The sequence below is a fragment of the Pongo pygmaeus genome, chromosome 5 (assembly GCF_028885625.2).
Source record: "Pongo pygmaeus isolate AG05252 chromosome 5, NHGRI_mPonPyg2-v2.0_pri, whole genome shotgun sequence".
Taxonomy (NCBI): Eukaryota; Metazoa; Chordata; class Mammalia; order Primates; family Hominidae; genus Pongo; species Pongo pygmaeus.
Genome location: NC_072378.2, coordinates 152,237,068 through 152,258,511, shown reverse-complemented (window position 1 = coordinate 152,258,511; position 21,444 = coordinate 152,237,068). Strand labels below are relative to the sequence as shown.

Sequence of the window (21,444 nt, the reverse complement as noted above, 5' to 3'; positions counted from 1 at the left end):
CTCAGTCATATTTATAACAGTAAAATTACATATGTAACCACTTAATGATACTATAAACACTTTTTGCCCAAAATTCTAAATCTTGGCTTAATTCTCCTTTGCTCTATATGTATAGACAAAATCACATATCACCTTTACCACTTGGAAAGAAGTGGTCAATTTTAAGATTCTTCTTCATAGTTTAACCAGCTTCAGTTGGTTAAACATTGAATTAGGGTTATATTAAATTACGTATTAGTTACAGTTATATATCAATTAGATTTAATAACTGATGTGTTATGAAATAGTTGGAATTATGCCTGCCTTTATTAGTGATGGCTATATTTTAAATTCTATATAATATATATTTCTAGAGCCTCTTCATTTAAGAAATGTTTATAACAAAGTATCTTCTAAGCAAAATAGCTTTTCCATTTTAATTTCATTAACATTCTGAGTTCAGCTTTTAGAAAAGTATGGCAAGTATTGCATAATATTTTCTTATTTATAAATGAAAAATTAAGAGTACATAATGTTGAAGTGAATTATCCCAGGTCTAGGTCTACTAGAATGGCAACACATAATTTAGATTCACAAAGCATCTGAGTTGGTTGCTGAGGCAAAGAATTTCCTTCTTAACTCACCTATCACGCCTAACTCTCCACTCCTCTATTCCATTCAAGCTAATATAATTTGAGTTCTCCTCATCCCTCTTCGTTCCTTTTTTTTTTTTTTTTTTTGAGATGGAGTCTCACTCTGTCCCCCAGGCTGGAATGCAGTGGTGCGATCTTGGCTCACTGCAACCTCCACCTCCCGGGTTCAAGCGATTCTCCTGCCTCAGTTTCCCAAGTAGCCAGGACTGCAGACGCGTGCCACCATGCCTGGCTAACTTTTATTTAAAACTCTTCCATATACCATTATGCCATCATATCTTACTACAATCCTCCTTTCCTGTTGTTCAAAAAAACTTACACTCTTATTTCCTCTGAAGCTTATTGATTGATGGAAATGGAAACATAAATAAATATCCAACTCCCAACTGGACATCTTCACACGGACATTTTACAGAAACCTCAAACTTAGCATATGCCAGACTGAACACATGATCTAGCCCCTGCATAGCCCAGTCTATCTTCCTGCTAGTGTTCTCCATCTCACTACATCATCCACATTCAATTACTTTTAGCCTAGATATTCAGTGTCCATTCAGCCAATCACCAACTCTGTCAATTACAAATGCTAAATGCTCTCTGTCATTCCACGACTCATCATTCACTCCACTTTAACTTTCCCCCCTTGCCATAATCATACTTACGAGGTTGGGGGAGGGTGTGCGTGCATGTGGTCAGAATCGAGATCACGGCTATTGAGAATTAGAGTAAGTTTAATACCAAGTCATCACTTCTAACTGGTATAAAAAGACTATAATAGTTCCTCCTTAGTCAGAAATAAAAGTGAACATTTTCTTAGATTCCTGGAAGCTGCTATTCAATATTATAAGCCTTTGTTAATAAATGAGTTTGATTAGATCTTTTCTTCTGTGGCCCAGAAGCCAGCGTGGAGAGATGCCTGGCAGAAGTAGACTTCCAAGTCCAGATTTCCCGATAAGGTCTCAGTGAAACCACTGACAATCCTGCTATTCAGATCTACCTAAATATGTAAGTCAATATCAAGATAACAAAATGTTCCAGGATCCGCAGGACTGGTATGCACATTACTAGGCAGTATCCATACATAAAAGCACAGAAATGTGCTGTCAGGAAAATGAATTAAAATATGAAGAGCTATATTTTTCCACATAGCCCAGGAAGTTATCTTCTGAATTTACTAGAACATCAGTGACCAACTCACTTTGTCACTACCAAAGGTTCTTTGACCAACAGGAAAACACAAGGCACAGGAAAGGATGGACCATTTTCCTTAGTTTTGTAAGAGCCAGGGTTATTGTTTTTCTTTTAAGTAATTTACGAGTGAAAGGAAAGGTTGAGAAAATGGTACAAAATATTCCCATACACTTTTACCTATATTCCCCAAATGCTAACATTTTATCACACTTGCTTTATTATCCTGTCATCTGTCTGTCTATCTATGAACCTATCTATTTTTTTTCTGAGATGTTTGAGAATATGTTGCATATATCAGCATGTATTTCCAAAAACAAGGTCTTATGTTTTAACTTAACCCCAGTACTTTGATCAAAATCAGGAAATTCACATAGGTACAGTATTATTTTCAAATCTATTGACCTTATTCAAATTTTGCCAATTGTCTTACTAATGCCCATTTTCTGACCCAAGATCCGATTCAGGATTATACTTGCATTGAGGCATCATGTCTCTTTTAGCCTCCTTTGGTCTGGAACAGTTCATGACCTTGACAATTTTGAAGGGTTCTAGCCAGCTATTTTGTGGAATGTCCCTCAATTGGGGATTTTGTGATGTCTCTTTCAGGTTATGGATTTTTGGCAGGAACATCACAAGAATGAAGTTGTTTCTCCTTTGTGTATGATATCAGAAGCACATGATGTTAATGTGTCCCACTACTGATGTCACCTTTGATCACTTGGATATGGTAGTGTCTGCCAGATTTCTTCCTCTCTGTAAAGTTACTATTTTCCCTTTGCAATTAATAAGTTTCCTATGTGGAGGTACTTGGAGACTTTAAAAATATCCTGTTTCTGGTCCTGTTTTCCCTCACGATTTTTAGCATCCACTGGTGATTCTTGCTTCAAATAATTATTGCTCCACATTCCCCATACCTTACCTTTTTCCTGGACACACAGCTGAAGTACAGTGCCTAGCCCCCTCATATCTAGGAGGGATGATATAACTAATTCTAGCGCATAGAGCTATAATTGTAAGGGGTATATGTCCCTTCTAGGTTTGCTCTCCCCACCCAACAAATGTCTCCTATTATTCTACAGGTTATTTGCTTGTCAGTCAATTGGACACATAAGATCCAGCAGAGAACACTAAGAAGGCTTTGGTAGTTGTGGAGCCACTAGACCTTAGTGTCTGTACCATTCAGGAAGTCCTATGAACTTGGATGAAGAAAATCTTTCTTTTAACTGGAATTTGACATCTCCCTTTGTGAGTACAGAAGGCAGCTATAATAGTGTTAGCAATACCAATGTCTTTGTCACCAAGATAAATCATATATATTACATATCACATTGTATTCAGTGCAGACATCTTGAAATATATTTACCTATCACTAATTTGAAATTAACTTTGAATTTTAATTATTAGATCTGTCACTATATCTTTTTTTTTTCTTTTATCACATTTAGAAACTGTCCTGAGAGGAGATTTATTGGCTTCACCAGACTGCTAAAGGGGTCTAAGACCTAAAATAGGTTAAGATGGAAAGAGGAGTTCCCTGAGTCACTGCACTTTGAGGACCACCTAGGGAAGGAGGTGGGGAATATCTGCAATAGAATTTGCATGAGAGAAAAATAAACTTTTACTCTCTTAAGCTGAGATATAGCTGTTATCCTGAGTAATCAAGAGAATAAAGTTGTAAATGTGGAAATTATATGCACGGGAAGATGGCTGAGGCCATGGGATTGGATGTGATTGTTAAGAAGGGAGACAAGTACTGAATTTGGGGCAATTGCTACATTTTGGAAAAGAAGACAAAAGAAGCAGATGAAAGAATGGTCTGAATAGAAGAAAGAGAACCAGAAATATGTGGTGTAAAAGATTCTATGAACCTGAAACCATATTTTCATTTCTCAGATGTCTTCATATAGAATAAGTCCTTATATGTTGTCTGGAAAGATAAGAAGCTAAACCATTTCAGTAGATTTTCTCAACTATATCTGTCATTTACAAGATGACAGGTATTGTACTTCTCTAAGTCTAAGTTTCCTTGTCTATGAAAAAATTGCAGTGCAGATTACAGAAGGTAATGTAAGTAAACACATGCAAAAGAACCTACTACAGCTTCTGACATGTATCTATCGCTAGATAAGTTAGCTCTCTTTCTCCCCAGTCTTTCCCCCTTCCTACCCTCATTAGCAATCCATTTCATGTATTAGAGTTTAAAAGAACTAAAGAGTATATTAAGAAAACTGTAAACTTTTTCTTAAGTCAAAATCACAGCATTTTAGACATTATACTTGCTATAGTATTCAAGCTGTAAAACTAAGCAAAATCATTATTAAAATTCAAATAGAATCTAGATATTTTATTTGGAAAACAGATTGAGTGAAAAAGAGAGGCATGTGATTTTTATTTGGTCTTTTTTATTTTTTATTTTTTTGTTTGTTTTGAAAGGGGGTCTCACTCTATCTCCCAGCTTGGAGTGCAGTGGTGCAATCTTGGCTCACTGCAACCTCCGCCTCCCAGGCTCAAGCAATCCTCCCACCTCAGTCTCCTGTAATTTTTAAATGTCAATCAAAAGCAATCAAAACACCAAACCACCATTTATTGGAGTTTAGTATCAGAGAGTCCTCACGAGCTATGCAAAAATGTATGTTGGTCCTCAGGAAATCCACCTCTGAATCGCTCCTTCTTTGTCCTTAGTACCTCGTTCCTTGTCTCACGTTCTCCTACCACAAATGCAATGCGAAGGGGAAGAGAGGGGTGCTTCAAAAATCACAAATTTTATACAGGTACATATTTTATTGTTAATTTCTTTCAACACTAGATATGGATACTTTATATATAAATATGAAGCCCTGTATGCATTCCTTAAATTCAATTACAAAGTCCAGTGGAACATGAAAACATAGATTAATATTGCCACAGCATGTGAGGGAAAAACTGTCTCTCATCTACTTTGAAAAGTTTTATTAAGAGTCTCTTGGAATCACCATTTCCAAAACATGGATATGCATAAACCAACACAGTTTGATAACAGTTCTGTAATTGAACCCCTTTCTCCTCTCACCCTAGAGTTTCTTGAACTGAGGAATGAGTAATATCCTGGACTAGAGGCTGAGAGATTGTTTTCATAATCAACAGCCATCTGTGCAGAATAACAATAGAGCTGAAAAGATTCTGACCTATGATACCAAAGAATTTTCCAGATAATTCAGACTCTTTCTATGAAAAGTGCCAGAATCTGAGTGACAAGCCCAGGCAACGCCTCCTCCTTGTAGTTTTAGGAAGAAAGTGCTGCCATCTACAGGGTTGACGTGGAACTAATGCTTTAAAAAAAGGTGGAGAACCTACTGGATCGTAAGGTTGTAATTAGCTATAGAAAAAAAATAGCAATAGCATGGCTAACGAGAGTAACACAATGTGTCCACTTTAAAATTTTTATTCAAAATATATTCTACTTCTTTGCTGTCCAATACAGCTGCCACCAGCCACAAGTGGCTATGAAGCACTTGAAATGTAGCCAGCGTGACTGAGGAATAGTTTCTAAATTTTCATTTCATTTTAATTAATTTCATTGATTTAAATTTTAAAACTGATACTCAATTCGGTCATTGAAAACTTTTAAGTATGCTTGTAACAACTTAGGTGTCTGAATCTATTTTTTCAAATGTAAATTTTAAGATATCTATCTACAGATTAAATATTCCTAATAAAAATGTAGCATCTGAATTGCATATGCTATAAGTGAAAAATGTACACCACATTTCAAATGTTTAGTACAAAGCCAAAAGAATGTAATATGTTTCATTAATAATTGTTATATTTAGAACATGTTGAAATTGATATTTAGCTATGTCAAACAAAATATATTATTAAAATTACTTTTATTGGCTTCTTTTTACAATTTTAATGTGATTACTAGAAAAGTTTAAATGACACGTGTGGCTGACAGATTTCTATTGTACAGCACTGTTTCTATTGTACAGCACTGTTCTAATTGATTCAAAAGAAAAGAGGTAAATATGTTTAGCTGTTTAGTGCTTACAGAATCACATGAAGTGCTAGATTTACAAATGTCATATTTGACCTCAAAATTAAAGCAAACGTGTAACAGACACTGATGCCATTATGGGTTAATATAACATAATTTTTAGAGGAAATTATCTCGTTCAGTCTTCAGTGATCATCATTGTGAGTGATAGACATCTTAAAATGGTAGAAAATTTGGATCTTGATGAATGTAACAACATAACCGTTTTTATCATGGTTAATGAACTGGTGACAAGGAGCACACATTGTAAAGAAATTCCACTAAATTTGTGTCCTGTTTCACTTCTTCGATCGATTTCCAGCATTATCTCCCCGAGACTATATCTTCATTGCGAGGACTGACTCCCTGCGCTCAGCAGCGCCCCACTGGCCGTCCTCACAAGCGCAGTGCAGACTTCTCCCTGTGGTGCCACCCCTTGGTCTTTCGCAGCTGAGGCAGTCCTTCTCCAAAGTAAAAACACGTCCTTCATCAAGGGTGTCTTCTTCCAATCTATAACATAAAAATCCTATCTCCCCTCTCCTTTTTTCATACTCCATATGTTTAACACATTCTTCTGTTACTCAGGCAGAAAAAAAATAAATAAACCAGACAGGCCCATGACTCAGTTGGCAGATGCCCACACAAAGATAGGGTGGCCAACCGTCCTGATTTGTTTGCCCAGGACCGTCCCAGTTTTAGTATTGAAAGTCCCACCTTCCAGGAAACCCCAGTCCCGAGCAAACCAGGCCGGTTGGTCGCCCTACTTGCCAATCTCGCCTGTTGACGGCAAAGCCAGAGACAGGAGAGCCACACCCCTGCGCTTTGCTCCAGCAACAGGGAACTGCCTGTTTCCCTGCTGAGTTTAATCTCCTTCCCTTTACCCACATGGCCGCCCTTCCCCTTCCCGGCCCCCTAACTTACCTGTCACCCTGTCATCCTCCAGGCATCACTCCCCGTCCAAGGCCTTCCATCACACCTCTGGCGCAGGTAAGTTGTACCTAACCACGTTGTATTTTAATTCTCTGTCCAGTCCCCAAGTTTCCCATCAGCTGTAAGCTCAAGTCAGGAGTCTTGTTCATTCTTGTATTTCTGTCATATATTAGCTGAACTTGTGAGTGAAAGTTGATTCGTCTTAGAAAGGCACCTGGGCTCTGGGTATATTTTGTGGGCCTTCTTCCAGGAATACATTCCTCTTCTGACATAACGACCAACGACAAACTGTTTTCCAAGACTGGACGTCTGCATTTCCCAGCCTTGGAGAATCTTTCCCCAGTCTTAGTCTCTCCAACACAGTAGGGAACACCGTCCTGTCAGTAATCCCTGACTAACACCACCCCATTCCACCCCTAGGGGAAAAAAAAAAAGATGCACGTATGTACGCACATCAAAAAGTTACAGCAACAATAACCAAAAAATTCCTTGCTTTCACTTTCTACATTGGCTAGTGATTTTTGCCTTTGGGGGTTGGAATGGCTCAATATGCATATTTCTTTCCAATGTGGGAGAAAAGAATGCACACAAGAATGCAGTAAAGTGGAGAGGATGCGTAGAAATAATGAAAGAAGTGTACCTAGAGGTGATTACATATGGAAAGACAACAAGTGATCTCAGAGTGGCAGGTAGTGACGAGGATGCAAAAAAATATCAGACACAGTCCTACTTGTCCAGGAGCCACGGTGGTTATAATTTGGAAATTACATAGGTATGTTTTCTAGATATTACATAACATATAAGGCAATAAATTGCTCTTAGCAATACAGAGAAAAATGTAAACATTCAGTAAACATTTAACATATTAATTTTATATATTTACTTTATGTATTTTAAACTTATCTATTTTAATATATTTAAAATAAAAATTACATCTTTATATATTGAGATATATTCAAAGTATTTAAACTATTAATTTTTGTTTGTTTGTTTGTTTTTGAGATGGAGTCCCACTCTGTCACCCAGGCTAGAGTGCAGTGGCATGATCTTGGCTCACTGCGATTTTCCTGCCTCAGCCTCCTGAATAGCTGGGACTACAGACACACGCCACTATGCCCGGCTAATTTTTGCAGTTTTAGTAGAGACAGAGTTTCGCCATGTTGGCCAGGCTGGCTTTGAACCCCTGACCTCAAGTGATCCACTCACTTCAGTCTCCCAAAGTGCTGGGATTACAGGTGTGAGCCACTGCATCTGGCCTATTAATATATTTTAAAACGTTAGATTATTAATGGTCACTGTTGAGTGCTAATTACGTAAAATAACTTTACCTGTATGATTCTCAAAGCTCTATGAAGTAAGTTCTATAATTATCTCCATTTTACTGAGAACTTGTGGCACAGAAAAGTGAAGAAACTCATCCAAGGTCATAGAATTTGTAAATGAAAGAGCTGAGATTAAAAAGGCCCCTTAAAGGTGACAGCAACCCCCTGGGATGCATAGAAACATGTTCACACCACTCTCCAATAATCAAACAGCACACCAGCAAAACTAATTTATAAAAAGTAACCTGCAAAGTCTATAACAGTTTCAGCATGCGCCATGCTGTTTTACTACAAGCTGTACAACATGCTTCCCAATGGATGTTCTAAAAACATGCATACTCCTTAGTAAATGTTTATTTCTCATAGGATAAGCCCATGCATGAAAGAATAGATAATGGTGATAGAATAACAAATTCATTTTCTCCTTCATTTAAGTTAGAATGATAGTTCTTTTTTACCTGAAAGCGGTCTTGGAAGTGTTGTCAACCTTAGTTGCTCAATGGAAGCACCTGGAGAACTTTAAAAGCCACTAAGATCTGGTTACCATCTGCAGAGGTTGTGATTTCATTGAGACTTTTAACCTCCCCAGAGGGTTCTGATGTGCACTCAAGATAAAGAAGCACTGTTTTGTTTAGAGTAAGCAGAAGAATTTCAAGATGTATCTCCAGATCAGCCATCAACTTCACTTGGGAGCTTTTTAGAAATACAAATTATTGCACTCCCTCCTGGATCTACTGAATAAGAAATTCTGAGGGTGGGGCCCAGCCTTCAGTGTCATAACACACCCTGCCCGTGATTCTGATACTCACTTGAGTTTGAGAACCACTGATGGAGCCTAATTCCTTCAATGAGAGATAACTGAAATCCAGAGAATTTAAATTTGCTTCAGGTCACATGACCCATCCATGGTGGGGCTGGCTATGAAATGATAATGATAGCTAGCATTTATTGAGGGCTTACTCTTCTAGACGTACTGTTTTGCATCGACTCATTCGTGTGATCACTGCAACGTTAAAGGGATATGTTCTATTATTATCCTATTTTACAGAAGAGGAAACCGAGCCACAGAAATTGCTCAGGGTCACAGGGCTGAGGAGTAGAAAAGCAGGGATTTGAACACCTCCTCAGTCAGGAATGCAATGGGAATATGCCCAAAAACCTGTGAATCTTATTCTAAGAAAGAGAAGTGGGTGAATCTAAATTTCCTATGCAAATGGTTAGGAATAAGAATGACGGAGCCTAGGGTAATATAAGCCTAAATCTTCATTTCTATTCACGATTGTTTCTACTATTTTAAAGTATTCCATGAGAATGATTATTATTGTCTTTAGTTAAATATTTAATATATATGAAAAAGAAGTATTAAAAAATAAGGCTAAAACATAAATATTTTAAATAAACACCTGAAAACCACCAAGGTATTGCTGTTCTAGTTTTTTTTTTTTTTAATGCTTTGACCTACATTTCCACACGTTAAATAATTAGTAGTGGGAAAATGGTATTGGATGAGATATTAAGAAATGTTCTCATACCCTTTGCCCAGCCACTATTTCTCAGGAAGAAAACAGCATGCTAGTAGAGAGTGATGTATAGTTACCTTCTTGAAAGTAACATCCTTAACCATAAATCCATGAAATGTGTACTGAAACATATCAGTATGCTAATAAGCATACATAAATATTTTCCAATATTCCATAAAGGTCTCAATCATAGAGTTTTATATCTTTTAATAGATAAGTGAAACTTTAATCGATCCATTATTTTCTGAACATCTTATCATAGTAACAGTGTCTACCAATTTCTCTAGCACTTTACCAAGAGCTTGCAGCTTCACACGTAGCCTCCGTCTAGTTCTCACAGCAGTCTGTGGGATAAGTATGTGCAGTGCGTTTACTGTCATGGGTTGCGATGGGGAAGAGCAGGTGCTGGGGGGCAGCAACTTGCCTCGGAGGACTCAAAGAAGCGTCTCACCAGAGAGCATTAAGGGAGCAGGCTGGGGAGTGCAAAGAAGCCTATCTGCAAATTCCACATTTAGCATAATAGGTCCAGGAAGGAGACAACAAAACAAAGGATAAGCCAAAATATTCTTCATAAGACAACAAAGAAAGGACACAGATAATAGGATGGCTCTCAAGATGGAAATACAGAGAAAAGAAGACAGGAGAGTACATTATGCTGAAATCTGAATTGGACAATGGATTTTTAAGAGGAGGGATATTTAATATTCTATTTCTAGATGCTTGTTTGTTACAATATAGACCCTTTCTTCAATGGAGTTTTCCACCAACTACAATGCCTTGTTGGGTGGTCTTGTGTGGGATTCAAAGAAAGGCAATGAGTTCTACCTCTGGACCCACCCAGTGTGGAACACGATTGTGACCCAAGGGAGGTTAAAGTGACCCACCAGTTACTAATTCAGAAAGGAAGAGCTGAGAGCCAAAGAGAGCCCTGAAGAAACAAGTCTCCTGGGAATATGTATATACGGACACGGTAGGGGAATTGGTCTTCACAAATTGAAGATTGAGCCAACCTTCCCTAGATTTTCCATGATAAGGTGATCCCTGATGTCAGCTTACTCACACATATGCATGTGTGTTTCAGTTAAGGTGTTTAATAAACTATGCATAGACTATCTGTAGGATAGATTTAGACAAATTTGATTGAGCTTTTACTGATTTTATAATATTCTGAATTTTACCAACACTTTCAGGTGCCATTACTTTGAATGGCAAAAACTGCAGTTACTTTTGTGCCAATCTAATACCTGAAGGATCCAATTCTGATGATCAGAGAAGCAAAGCTGTACTTTCCTAAGAAGGACCCCTGAGGAAGGTCCGTTCCTTCTTGGGTATGCCACCTGATATACATCCGCAAAAATATTTGTAAAATGTAACCATAGTGCCATGTCATTTTATCAAAAATGAAAATGTGTCCAAGATTTCCATTACCTAAATATCAGCCACCAACTGGTGTTCTGCAGCTTCAAAGCTGCAGGGCATGCTGGGGAAGGCTAAGGAGATATTAACCTACCTTCAATTATTTGAACACCTTAAATACAGTAAAGAGCCTCTAATTTATAAGCATAATTTTAATAGACCAGCAGGACCATATTGTCCTATGTAATGGAACTCACAAGAATATTCTGGTTTTATGTTTGATTTTCTTTTTTTTTTCTTTTTTTTTTTTTTTTTTTTTTTTTTTTTTTTTTTTTTGAGATGGAGTCCAGTCGCCATGCTGGAGTGCAGTGGCATGATCTCGGCTCACTGCAACCTCTGCCTCCTGTGTTCAAGCAATTCTCCTGCCTCAGCCTCTTGAGTAGCTGGGACTACAAGCACGTACCACCACACCCAGCTAATTTTTGTGTTTTTAGTAGAGATGGAGTTTCACCACGTTGGCCAGGATGATCTTGATCTCTTGACCTCCTGATCCGCCTGCCTTGGCCTCCCAAAGTGCTAGGATTACAGGCGTGAGCCACTGCGTCCGGCCTTATGTTTGGTTTTCTAGACCATGTAGTAGATTTTGAGAAGTTTATTGTTATTACTCCCAAGTTGCTAGTAATTTTTATTTTAACTCATTGTGATGACAAGAACACTGGAAAGAGACTAGGAGAGGCACCTTTTCATGCTTAACTCTGCCAGCAAATCAGTGTGAGACCCTGGGTGAGTCACTGCCCGTCTTCGCCCCCAGCTTCCTCTCCTTTTTTTTTTTAATTTGAGACAGAGTCTCACTCTGTTGCCCAGGCTGGAGTGCAGTGGCATGATCTTGGCTCACTGCAACCTCTGCCTGGTTCAAGCAATTCTCCTGCCTCAGCCTCCTGAGTAGTTTGGATTACAGGCACCCACCACCAGGCCTGGCTAATTTTTGTAGTTTTAGCAGAGATGCAGTTTCACCATGTTGGCTGGGCTGGTCGCGAACTCCTGACCTCAGGTGATCCGCCCGCTTTGGCCTCCCAAAGTGCTGGGATTACAGGCATGAGCCACCATCCCTGGCCTTCCTCTTCTATAAAATGAAAGACTGGGCTAGATATTCTCTAAAGTCCCCAGGAACTCACACATGCTGTATTTTTCTGATCCTAAATGCATCATTATCATGACTTCTCTTAAAGTATTGTAGAACAGCTAATGAAGAACAAATTGGTTGAAGACTGTTAAATAAATATATAAAAAGGAACTGAGGAGACAAGTATATTTTAAGTTGCATTATGACAGGATGTCCCTAGAGGCATCTAAAATAGTAAAAAGTAATTTGCTTCTTAGCATCCATTTTGCTACCTCTATTTGGGAAAACAAACAAACCAGCCCATAACTACCCAAATTCCTACTAAATTTCTACCACGCAGGTTACTCTAAAGAATGCTGAACAGCAAGACCATGAAACTACAAAGAATTCATATGGCCTGCACATTCAAAACTCCCAGGGATTTTGGAGACTTTGCAAAACTTTACATTCCTAAAATTGTATAAGCCACTTTACAGTTTATAAAATACCTTGCTTCAGAAAACAGTCAAAGGTAAATACTCCCATACATTCAGCCTCGAAATGGCCTCTGTTTAGAAGCACACTCTAATAGGTTCCTCAAGGTCAGACCATTGCCTTATTACAGGAAATGGATGAAGTCATTCCTGGCTCTCAGTTTTTCTGAAAAACTACCTGCTTTCTCAGTTTCACACACCACACCCCTCTATAGCTCTTGTTTTGTCTCCTCGGTCGTGGCACCTGTTCTGAGAACTGAAGCTTTCATCTTGGTTCTAGTAGCACATGAGAAAACACATTTGCAAAAGCACAAACAGGCAAAGGGGTCCAAGTGAGAACTTCAATGTTTGGGTGAAACAACAGCTAAATTTGTTCACAGTAATAATAAACATGCATGAGCTCACTCTTTCAGAGAGCAGTAATTTGAGCAGCAATTCTGAGGTCAGGATCCAAGGTTCTAGGCCAGCTCCAGCTCAGTCTGCTCTGACCAGAATATATTTCTTCCAGACTCTCAGGGTCTTGCTTTCAGCCACTTGGGGTACAAGAAAGGAAGATGAGAAGAAAGGCAAGAGACAAGAGAGATGGAAACTTTTTAATATGTCCTTAAAAGCCTCTTTATAGAGATGAGTAATAAAAAGATTGGGGCCAGCAAACATTTCCACATTTTCTCTAAACAGTTATAAAACTGAGAGTCTTCTAAGGTCAGAGTTAAAGTAGTACAGCCTTGTTTTTGTGTTTTAAATGTTTTCTTTTTTTTTTTAATGGAACGTTAAAATAACCTCAGTACCAGTAAAAGGTGTGCACCAGAGTATTATTGGATTCAGGAGAGAGGTAACAGGACCCACCGAGTAGGGAGGTTAGACAGTTCTGATGTGAACCCTCACTAATGCAAAGGAAGTCCCTCTGTACCCTTACACATACACATTTTTCTCTCCTCCTCCAATCAAGAAATGATATCCTGTGAGATCATTTATTTTCTTTTTTATTTTTATTTTATTTATTTATTTTGAGACAGAGTCTCGCTCTGTCGCCCAGGCTGGAGTGCAGTGGCACAATGCCGGCTCACTGCAATCTTTGCCTCCAGGGTTCAAGCGATTCTTGTGCCTTAGCCTCCCGAGTAGCTGGGATTACAGGCATGCGCCACCACACCCAGCTAATTTTTGTATTTTAAATGGAGACGGGGTTTCGCCATGTTGGCCAGGCAGGTCTCGAACTCCTGACCTCAAGTGATCTGCCCACCTTGGCCTCCCAAAGTGCTGGGATTACAGGTGTGAGCCACCACACCCAGCCCATTTAATTTATTTTCACCAGTTATAATTTGTTACTGTCAATTTATTCAAAAACCATTAATTGACAGTACCTACGGGCCAGTACTGTTATAAATATTGGAAATACAGCATTGGACAAAACAAAGAAGTCTACCCTCATAGAGCTTATATTCTAGTGTAGAGAGACAGACAAATAAATAGGTAGCACACACAGGAGGTTAGAAAGTAATACCAGCACTTTGGGAAGCCGAGGTCAGGAGCTGGAGACCAGCTCGACCAACATGGTGAAACCCCGTCACTACTAAAAATACAAAAATTAGCCAGGCATGGTGGTGTGTGCCTGTAATCCCAGCTACTCAGGAGGCCGAGGCAGGATAATTGCTTGAACCCGGGAGGCGGAGGTTGCAGTGAGCCAAGATTGTGCCACTGCACTCCAGCCTAAGTGACAGAGTGAGACTCTCAAAACAAAAAGAAAGTGAGATAGGAAAAAAAATTTAGTAAGGGAGTAAAATGTACACGGGGAGGAGGGAAAGAAGATGGAGGAAGATGCAGTTTTAAATATGGGGGCCAGGGAAGGACTCACAGAAGTGAAACTTTAATAATCACCTGAAGAAAATGAAGGAACAAGATATGCACTTGCGGAAATAGCAAACAGAAAAGTTCTGGGTCAGAGGCATGTTCAATGCACTCAAGGGGTAGCAAAGAACATGACATCAGAAGGTCAGCAGGGGGCCATGCAGATCTGGCTGTTACTGAAAGGAAGTGGAGAAGACGGGGAGTTTTTGAAAAGAGTCATGGCTGGGCGTGGTGGCTCACGCCTGTAATCCCAGCACTTTGGGAGGCTGAAGCGGGCAGATCACCTGAGGTCAGGAGTTCAAGACCAGCCTGGCCAACATGGCGAAACCCCTTTGCTACTAAAAATACAAAAATTAGCTGGGCATGGTGGCTGGCACCTATAATCCCAGCTACTCAAGAGACTGAGACAGGAGAATCACTTGAACCCAGGAGGCGGAAGTTGCAGTGAACAGAGATCATGCCACTGTTCTCTAGGCTGGATGACAGAGCAAGACTCTGTTAAAAAAAAAAAAAAAGAAAGAAAGAAAAGAAAAGAAAGAAAAGAGTCATGAGGTAACCTGATTTCCATTTTTAAAGGACACAGCTGACTGGGCATGGGCAGGAAAGGCAGGAGCAGGGAAACCAGCTCTGCGGCGGCTCCAACACTCCAGGGAACTCTGGTGATAACTAAGAGCAGGTGGGTAGTGATGGCAGTGATAGGAAGTGGTTAAATTCCAGGTAGCCAACAGGATACTCTGATGTTTAGATGAGCCCATGGAAGAGAGGAGTCAAGAATGACCCCATGGTGTTTGGCTTGAGAACTGGAAGGAAGGATCTGCCATAAATCAAGATAGGACTCATTGTAAGAAGAGGAGGTTTAAAGGGGAGATTTGGAATCTGTTTTTTGTGTTTTGCATTTTTTTTTTTTTTTTGGTTTTGGTTTTTTTTTTTTTTTTTTTTTTTTTGAGACAGGGTCTCACTCTGTTGTCCAGGCTGGAACATAGTGGTGTAATCATAGCTCACTGCAGAATCAACTTCTCAAGCTCAAGCAATCCTGCCACCTCAGCCTCCCCAGTAACTGGGACTACAGGCGTGCACCATCACGTCCAGCTAAGTTTTGTATTTTTTGTAGAGACAGGGTTTCTATACTGGCCAGACTGGTCTTGAACTCCTGGGCTCAAGTAGTCTGCCCGCCTCAGCCTCCTAAAGTGCTGGGATTACAGGCATGAGCCACCACCCCCAGCCCAGAATTTGGTTTTAGACATGTTAAGTTTGGCAAAGTTCTTAGAAATCCCAGTGGAGATGTCAAGTAGCAGTTGGATGGACACGTCTAGAGTTCAAGGAGAAAGGGAGTGATAGGTGGTGTTTGAAGCTATGACTCCAGATGTCAATCTGAGAAAAGAGAGAAGTCCAAGGACTGAATCTGAGGAGCTCCAGTTTTAAGAGATTGTGGAAAAATGGAGCAACCAGCAGAGGAGACTGAGAAAGTGAGCCAACAAAGAAAGAAAAACCAGGAGGGCAAAGTACATTGGAAGCCGGGTCGAGGGAGGTCTCAACATGGAGGGAATGATCAACTAGGTGAAATGCGGCTAAATGGTCACATAATATAAAAACTGAAAAGTGACATCGGATTTAGCAATGGTCCCAGGTAAGATAAATGAAGGCTGACTGCTACTGTAATATGGGCACTAGCCTGAGAGAAATCAATCAAGGTTTAGCTAAATAATTAGAAATTAAGAAAAAAACCTTATCATTTCTGGTTGTCCTTTGTTTCATAAGTCTTACTTTACAGGCCAAAGGCTAAATAAAATAAACACTCTTTTATCTATCCCTTATGCAAAAAAAAAAAAAAAAAAAGCAATAGACAGAGATTTTTATGTTCTCTCCAGCGACAAACTTATAATAACAGACACTTCTTAGCTAACAACAGGAGGTTTAACTATTTTTCACTTTTCTAGACTTCAGGAAATTATAAGTGACTCTTTTCTTAATTTAAAATAAACTTTTGTTTCTTTTCCAAATTATAACTGGAATTCAAAAGTGTTGATTTCCATTGACTATTTTAACTTGAGTTTTTGTTCTCCATTTACTCTCTCCTTCCTGCCGCTTCTGAAGGTTTTCTCTGTTTGTGGGAGCATCTCTGATTTCTCTCTTTTTATCCCCTGCAATCTCTGACTCCTCTCCAGGTCCTCATTCTGCATCATCATAGTCAATTTTATCTTGGGCACCATAAAATTCTACTTCTTCTCGCAGTAGCAGGTGATGTCACCCACAGAACATAATGGATTCTAGGAACAGGCCCACAAGAGGAAAAGTGGGTAAGTACAAAGATAGGTAAGAGGAAGAGAGAAGCTGGAGGCTGGGGGATTTAACCATGTGTTTCCATTCATTTCCACATAAACCAGTTAAACCAGAAACTGGAGGATATAGAAATTCCATGTCAACAAAGTTGAGCCGAAATTTTACCTAAATAATTTGACACGTTGAATAGAAACACTACGGCAATATCTGTGCACCCAAACTGTTGCTACTGGTTGGGAGCCAATACATTAAAACACAATCAGGCTGGGCACGGTGGCTCATGCCTGTAATCCCAGCACTTTGGGAGGCCAAGGTGGGCGGATCACTTGAGGCCAGGAGTTTGAGACCACCCTGGTCAACACGGTGAAACCTTGCCTCTACTAAAAATACAAAAATTAGCCGGCAGTGGTGGCATGCACCTGTACTCCCAGCTACTCAGGAGATTGAGGCAGGAGAATTGCTTGAACCAGGGAGGTGGAGGTTGCAGTGAGCCAAGATCACACCACTGCACTCCAGCTTGGGCAAGAGTGAGACCTTGTCTCAAAAAAAAAAAAAAAAAAAAAAATGCAACCAAATAACCCATTTTTAGAATAACTTCCTATTTGCATAAATTTTCCAAACTGGTTTGTGTATATAGAAATTGTCTACTTCTCAATGGCTGGCAGGACAAACCAAAATAGTGACAGTTTGTAGGATCTTTTTGGCAGGATACCATAATCCTAGCTTTAAATCATATCAACAGTTGAAGAAGTTGTGTAGTTGGTGACTGTGTTACTATGCTAGCAGTGTAGTGGGTATGTTAAAAAGCTGAAATTTTAATACTTATGATTTATTCGTTATGGTGAATCTCAGAGTATGATCAGCAAATAAAAGTTACTACATGTTCAACATTACAATTGATGATTTGGTGTTCTTGGCTCTTTTTAAAAATTATGACTGAGAATAAAGGAAAAGTACACACTCCAGTTGCAGTGAAATGAATTATTAGTCTATTGGTCTTATTAGAACCTAGTAGTTCCGGAAATTGCTTAACAAATGTTTTTCTCCTACAATATCCTCTAAAAGAGAAAAAGCAGTAAATCAGAGAAAGAAACATCATACTGCTCAGAACCCTCATAAATAGTTTCTGAATGTAAGCATTTTTAGAAAAGAATATTAAATATTTTTAAATGCTGAACACATGTTAAAATAAGTACTATCTGTTGAAAATAAAGTTTTAATTCTACAGTGTAGCCCTTTCCATTGTGGTGAATTTGACACATTGAAAAGAAGTCAAAGAGCATATTTTTTCTACAGTTTTGCAATTTTGAACTATAATTTTTTTTTATTCTGGTGAAAACATTTTGCAGAAAATTATGGAAACATACATAGGGAGCCTGCAGCAATATTATAGATTTCTTAAAAAAAAAAAAAGCAGTTGCAATATAGATATGAAAATTGGATTCAAAACTAGGAAGTAAACTGATAAAACAGTATTTAAAAATAATGCAGTTTAAATGTGTCATTGACTCTACATTTCCCCCATATTCTAAATCATTATTAATAATACATTTCAGAGTGCGTCCATTTTGCCATTGCTAATTTTTCTTTATTATCTCAGAGTATGAGTAAGATTTTTGCTGTTTTTTTAAAAGGCTACATTAAGATTCAGCCTCAAAAGAGGTTCAATGCCTAGTAACTGCAGGTGCGTGGCACTTACTGCTAATTGGACATGGCTGCTTTTAGCAAATCTGGTAGCTGCTAAAAGCCACTGTTGCTGTGGGGCTGCCTCACCAGCACACAGGGCATGGTACTATTACCTCTCCACTACCAAAGCTACATGTCTGCAAAATTTGCCAACTAAAATACCCAACCAACTCCTTCACTTAAATGCATAGAGACAGAAATCTCAAAGAGCTACCTACAAGGTCTCTGCAAGAAAATGCAGACCTCTCAATGCATATTAAATATTCTCATTAAAATATTTCGGTAATGTATCTTCCTGTTAGAATATGTTGTTTTGAGCCCTGTAACCATGCAGAGTGGGTTTCAAAATAAAATGCTGCTATTAGCACATTAATAATGATCTTCTCTCCTGGTGTGCAGTACCAACTGGCTGGTACATTATAGTTTTGGAAAATATTGTGAACCAAGTTATATCTATGTCTCATATCATTTTTTGTGTTTATGTAGGATGTTTGTTCTGAGAAAACTAAAAATACTTTGTTTAAATTGGATCACATTTTACCAGTTAAGTGAACCTTACCAGGTAAGTCTCCAGGTTTGGATATTAACTCTTTCTATTTGGGTTTTTCCCCTCTAAATTTCTCCCTTCAGTAGAAGGTGTTCACTTTTATCAACAGTGATTTCATAAACCACTCAAAGTCGGAAAAAACTGCTATCGGAGCACCATTGCTGTCATTCATTTTCCAAGACCCTGTGTCTTATTCTCAGCATTACATGCATTCTATGATGATAAGCTGGGTTATCAGAAAGGAGTCACTGGGAACATGCGAGAAGAGAAAAAAACAGAACTAGTAACATTAAAATAATCAAACTTTTACCCTCAAACAGATAATGAATGAATTGCCTAGCTGTACAATTATGGACCAAATATATGTAAAAATTATACAAATGAGCATGTGTTTCCTCCTGTTTTATAGCTTGACCCCATAAATCATAGGCCTCAAAAAAATCCCAATACGGAGCCTTTCCCTAAAGAAGTTAATATCACCCATTTTAGGCAAATTTGTCAAGGATCATATGGCAAAGTCAGGCTCAGCCAAAAATTGAAGCCACTAATGCTGATGCCAAGCTGATTAAATGTTTCCTTAAATATCTAAATTGTCTATCAAATGCTGTTTTAAGTATCTGAAGACTAGTACTCAGACTCTTACACTATTTAAGCTTCAGTTCTCCAAGGCTGTCTGCTTTTGCTGCATTTTGCATAAAAGCCATTTTTTTCCTCTATTTGAGTTAATTTTCCAGGTTCTCCTCAAATAATCCTTGGGCTTCTGGAACAAAAGCTTACAGAAACAGGATAAACAGTTTGAACTCTGACTTTTGTTTTCCATTTGTAAGAACGTGATTTTTTTTTCAACTTTCTAATCACAGTCATAAAATTAAGCCTGGTTTTCAGAACGAAGTTTACCTGATTCTCAAGTCCCCTATCTTCAAAAATTGCACATTTGATGGCAAAATACAAAATCTGTCTGAAAAGGTCTTGTTTTACTGTTAGCTCGAGAAGAGACTTCTACTTCAAGAAAATCAAAGGATTGTTTCTCACCCTAAAGGAAAGCTGTGTTGGAAAGCTTGGCAAAATTATACCTGGTCATTTATAATTTTTCATTAGACACCTGGGAAATGTTCTTCACTAAAAGAAACCTTTTAAAATTCCTGAAGAATTAGCCTCCTTGCTCACCAGCATTATGAGAACATTGACCCAAATCTGGGACTGAGGAACCAAATACCACTTCTCCCCGTTGCCTGCCGTCCCACTAAACATACTCTACAAATTACCAGTCACCAACTGTCCATCAGTGTCCAAACTGCCACTGCTGAGAATGATTTATTACACAGCATCGATTATCAGGGACAGTAACACAGATAACTTTTCCTTTCTGGAAAACTTTTGCCATAAGAAAAAATATATTCACAAGTGTACCAAAAAAAAATTCAATTCCTATCATTGTGGATATACATAACCAGAGCTGAATTTTTTTCATGAAGAGTTTGAATATATAAAACTCTTGAATCTACATTAAAAACTAAACCATGAAGAAATGTCCCAAAAAGTAGGTATTAGCGTACATGACACAATATGAAATGTATCTAAGTATCGTTCTCTGATAACACCCATCTATATTCATGTCTCCCTCCCTTGTTCCTTTTGTATTTAAAACCTGACATGTCAATCAGCATCTTACATAAATTGTATTTCGTAGCATTTATTAGCTGAGTGTTGAAATCATATTGATTATGTCACCATAAGATGTTCTATAGAATAATCTTGTTTATTAATCACTTGGGGTCTCTGTAACTTGTTTCTGAATGAGATTGTCAGATCTGTGTTGACAGAGCTCTGTCTAGCAGTTCTTTTTCCCTCATGGAGCTAAAAATATCAGAGTAGCACAGCGAGCTGCCTCTCCACCTGCCTCCCAGAGTGGGGACCCTAGCTCCATGGTCCCCTTCCTCCAGAATAATGTGGAGGCACAGGGTCACCCAGCTAGACTTCATTTTCCAAGTCTACCCTGCAACTAGAAGTGGCTTGCCAATGTATTTTGAGAAGTAATGTGTATAATTTCCATGTTTCTTGCGTAAGAGGAAATGGCTATGGGGAGAGGTTGATCAACAGGCACAAAGTCGCAGTTAGATGGGAGGAGTCAGTTCTGGTGTTCCATCGCACAGCAGGGCGACTGTGGCTAACAATAATGCATTGTATATTTCAAACTAACTAGAAGACAGGATTTTGAATGCTTTACCGCAAAGAAATGATAAATGTTTGAAATGAAGGATTTGCTAATTACTCTGATTTCATCATTATACAATGCACACATGTGTCAAAACCTTTCATTTTTATCCCATGAATATGTACACTTACTATATGACAATTGAAGTTAAAATAAAAATTTATTTTAAAAATGGCTTACTCTCCTTACTCTCACGTCCACTTTTCACCCTTTTCCACAAGCCTTTTTTTTTTTTTTTGTCTTTTCCCAAAAGCAATTTCCCAAGTATTTGAGGGTCCTTTTTTTTTCACAGTAGCTTAGCCTATGGCCTAA

The 21,444-nt window shown here is 38.6% G+C and overlaps 1 protein-coding gene and 1 long non-coding RNA gene across 4 annotated transcripts in view; one reads left to right on the top strand and one right to left on the bottom strand.

Moving 5' to 3' along the window:
- Window positions 1-21,444, bottom strand: part of ESR1 (estrogen receptor 1) — a 416,434-nt gene that overhangs the window by 336,226 nt on the left and 58,764 nt on the right. Inside the window, exon 3 of one of the 3 annotated variants that reach the window (XM_063667120.1) lies at window positions 12,965-13,092. The exons of the other annotated variants lie outside the window; for them this stretch is intronic. The gene's annotated coding sequence lies outside the window, so the exon portion shown is untranslated. The remainder of the gene's footprint in view (window positions 1-12,964; window positions 13,093-21,444) is intronic. 3 annotated transcript variants of the gene reach the window in all.
- Window positions 6,532-21,306, top strand: LOC129038138 (uncharacterized). Its single transcript, XR_008503087.2, has 3 exons — window positions 6,532-6,822; window positions 16,570-16,701; window positions 18,857-21,306. It is a non-coding gene; the product is annotated as an uncharacterized LOC129038138 (long non-coding RNA).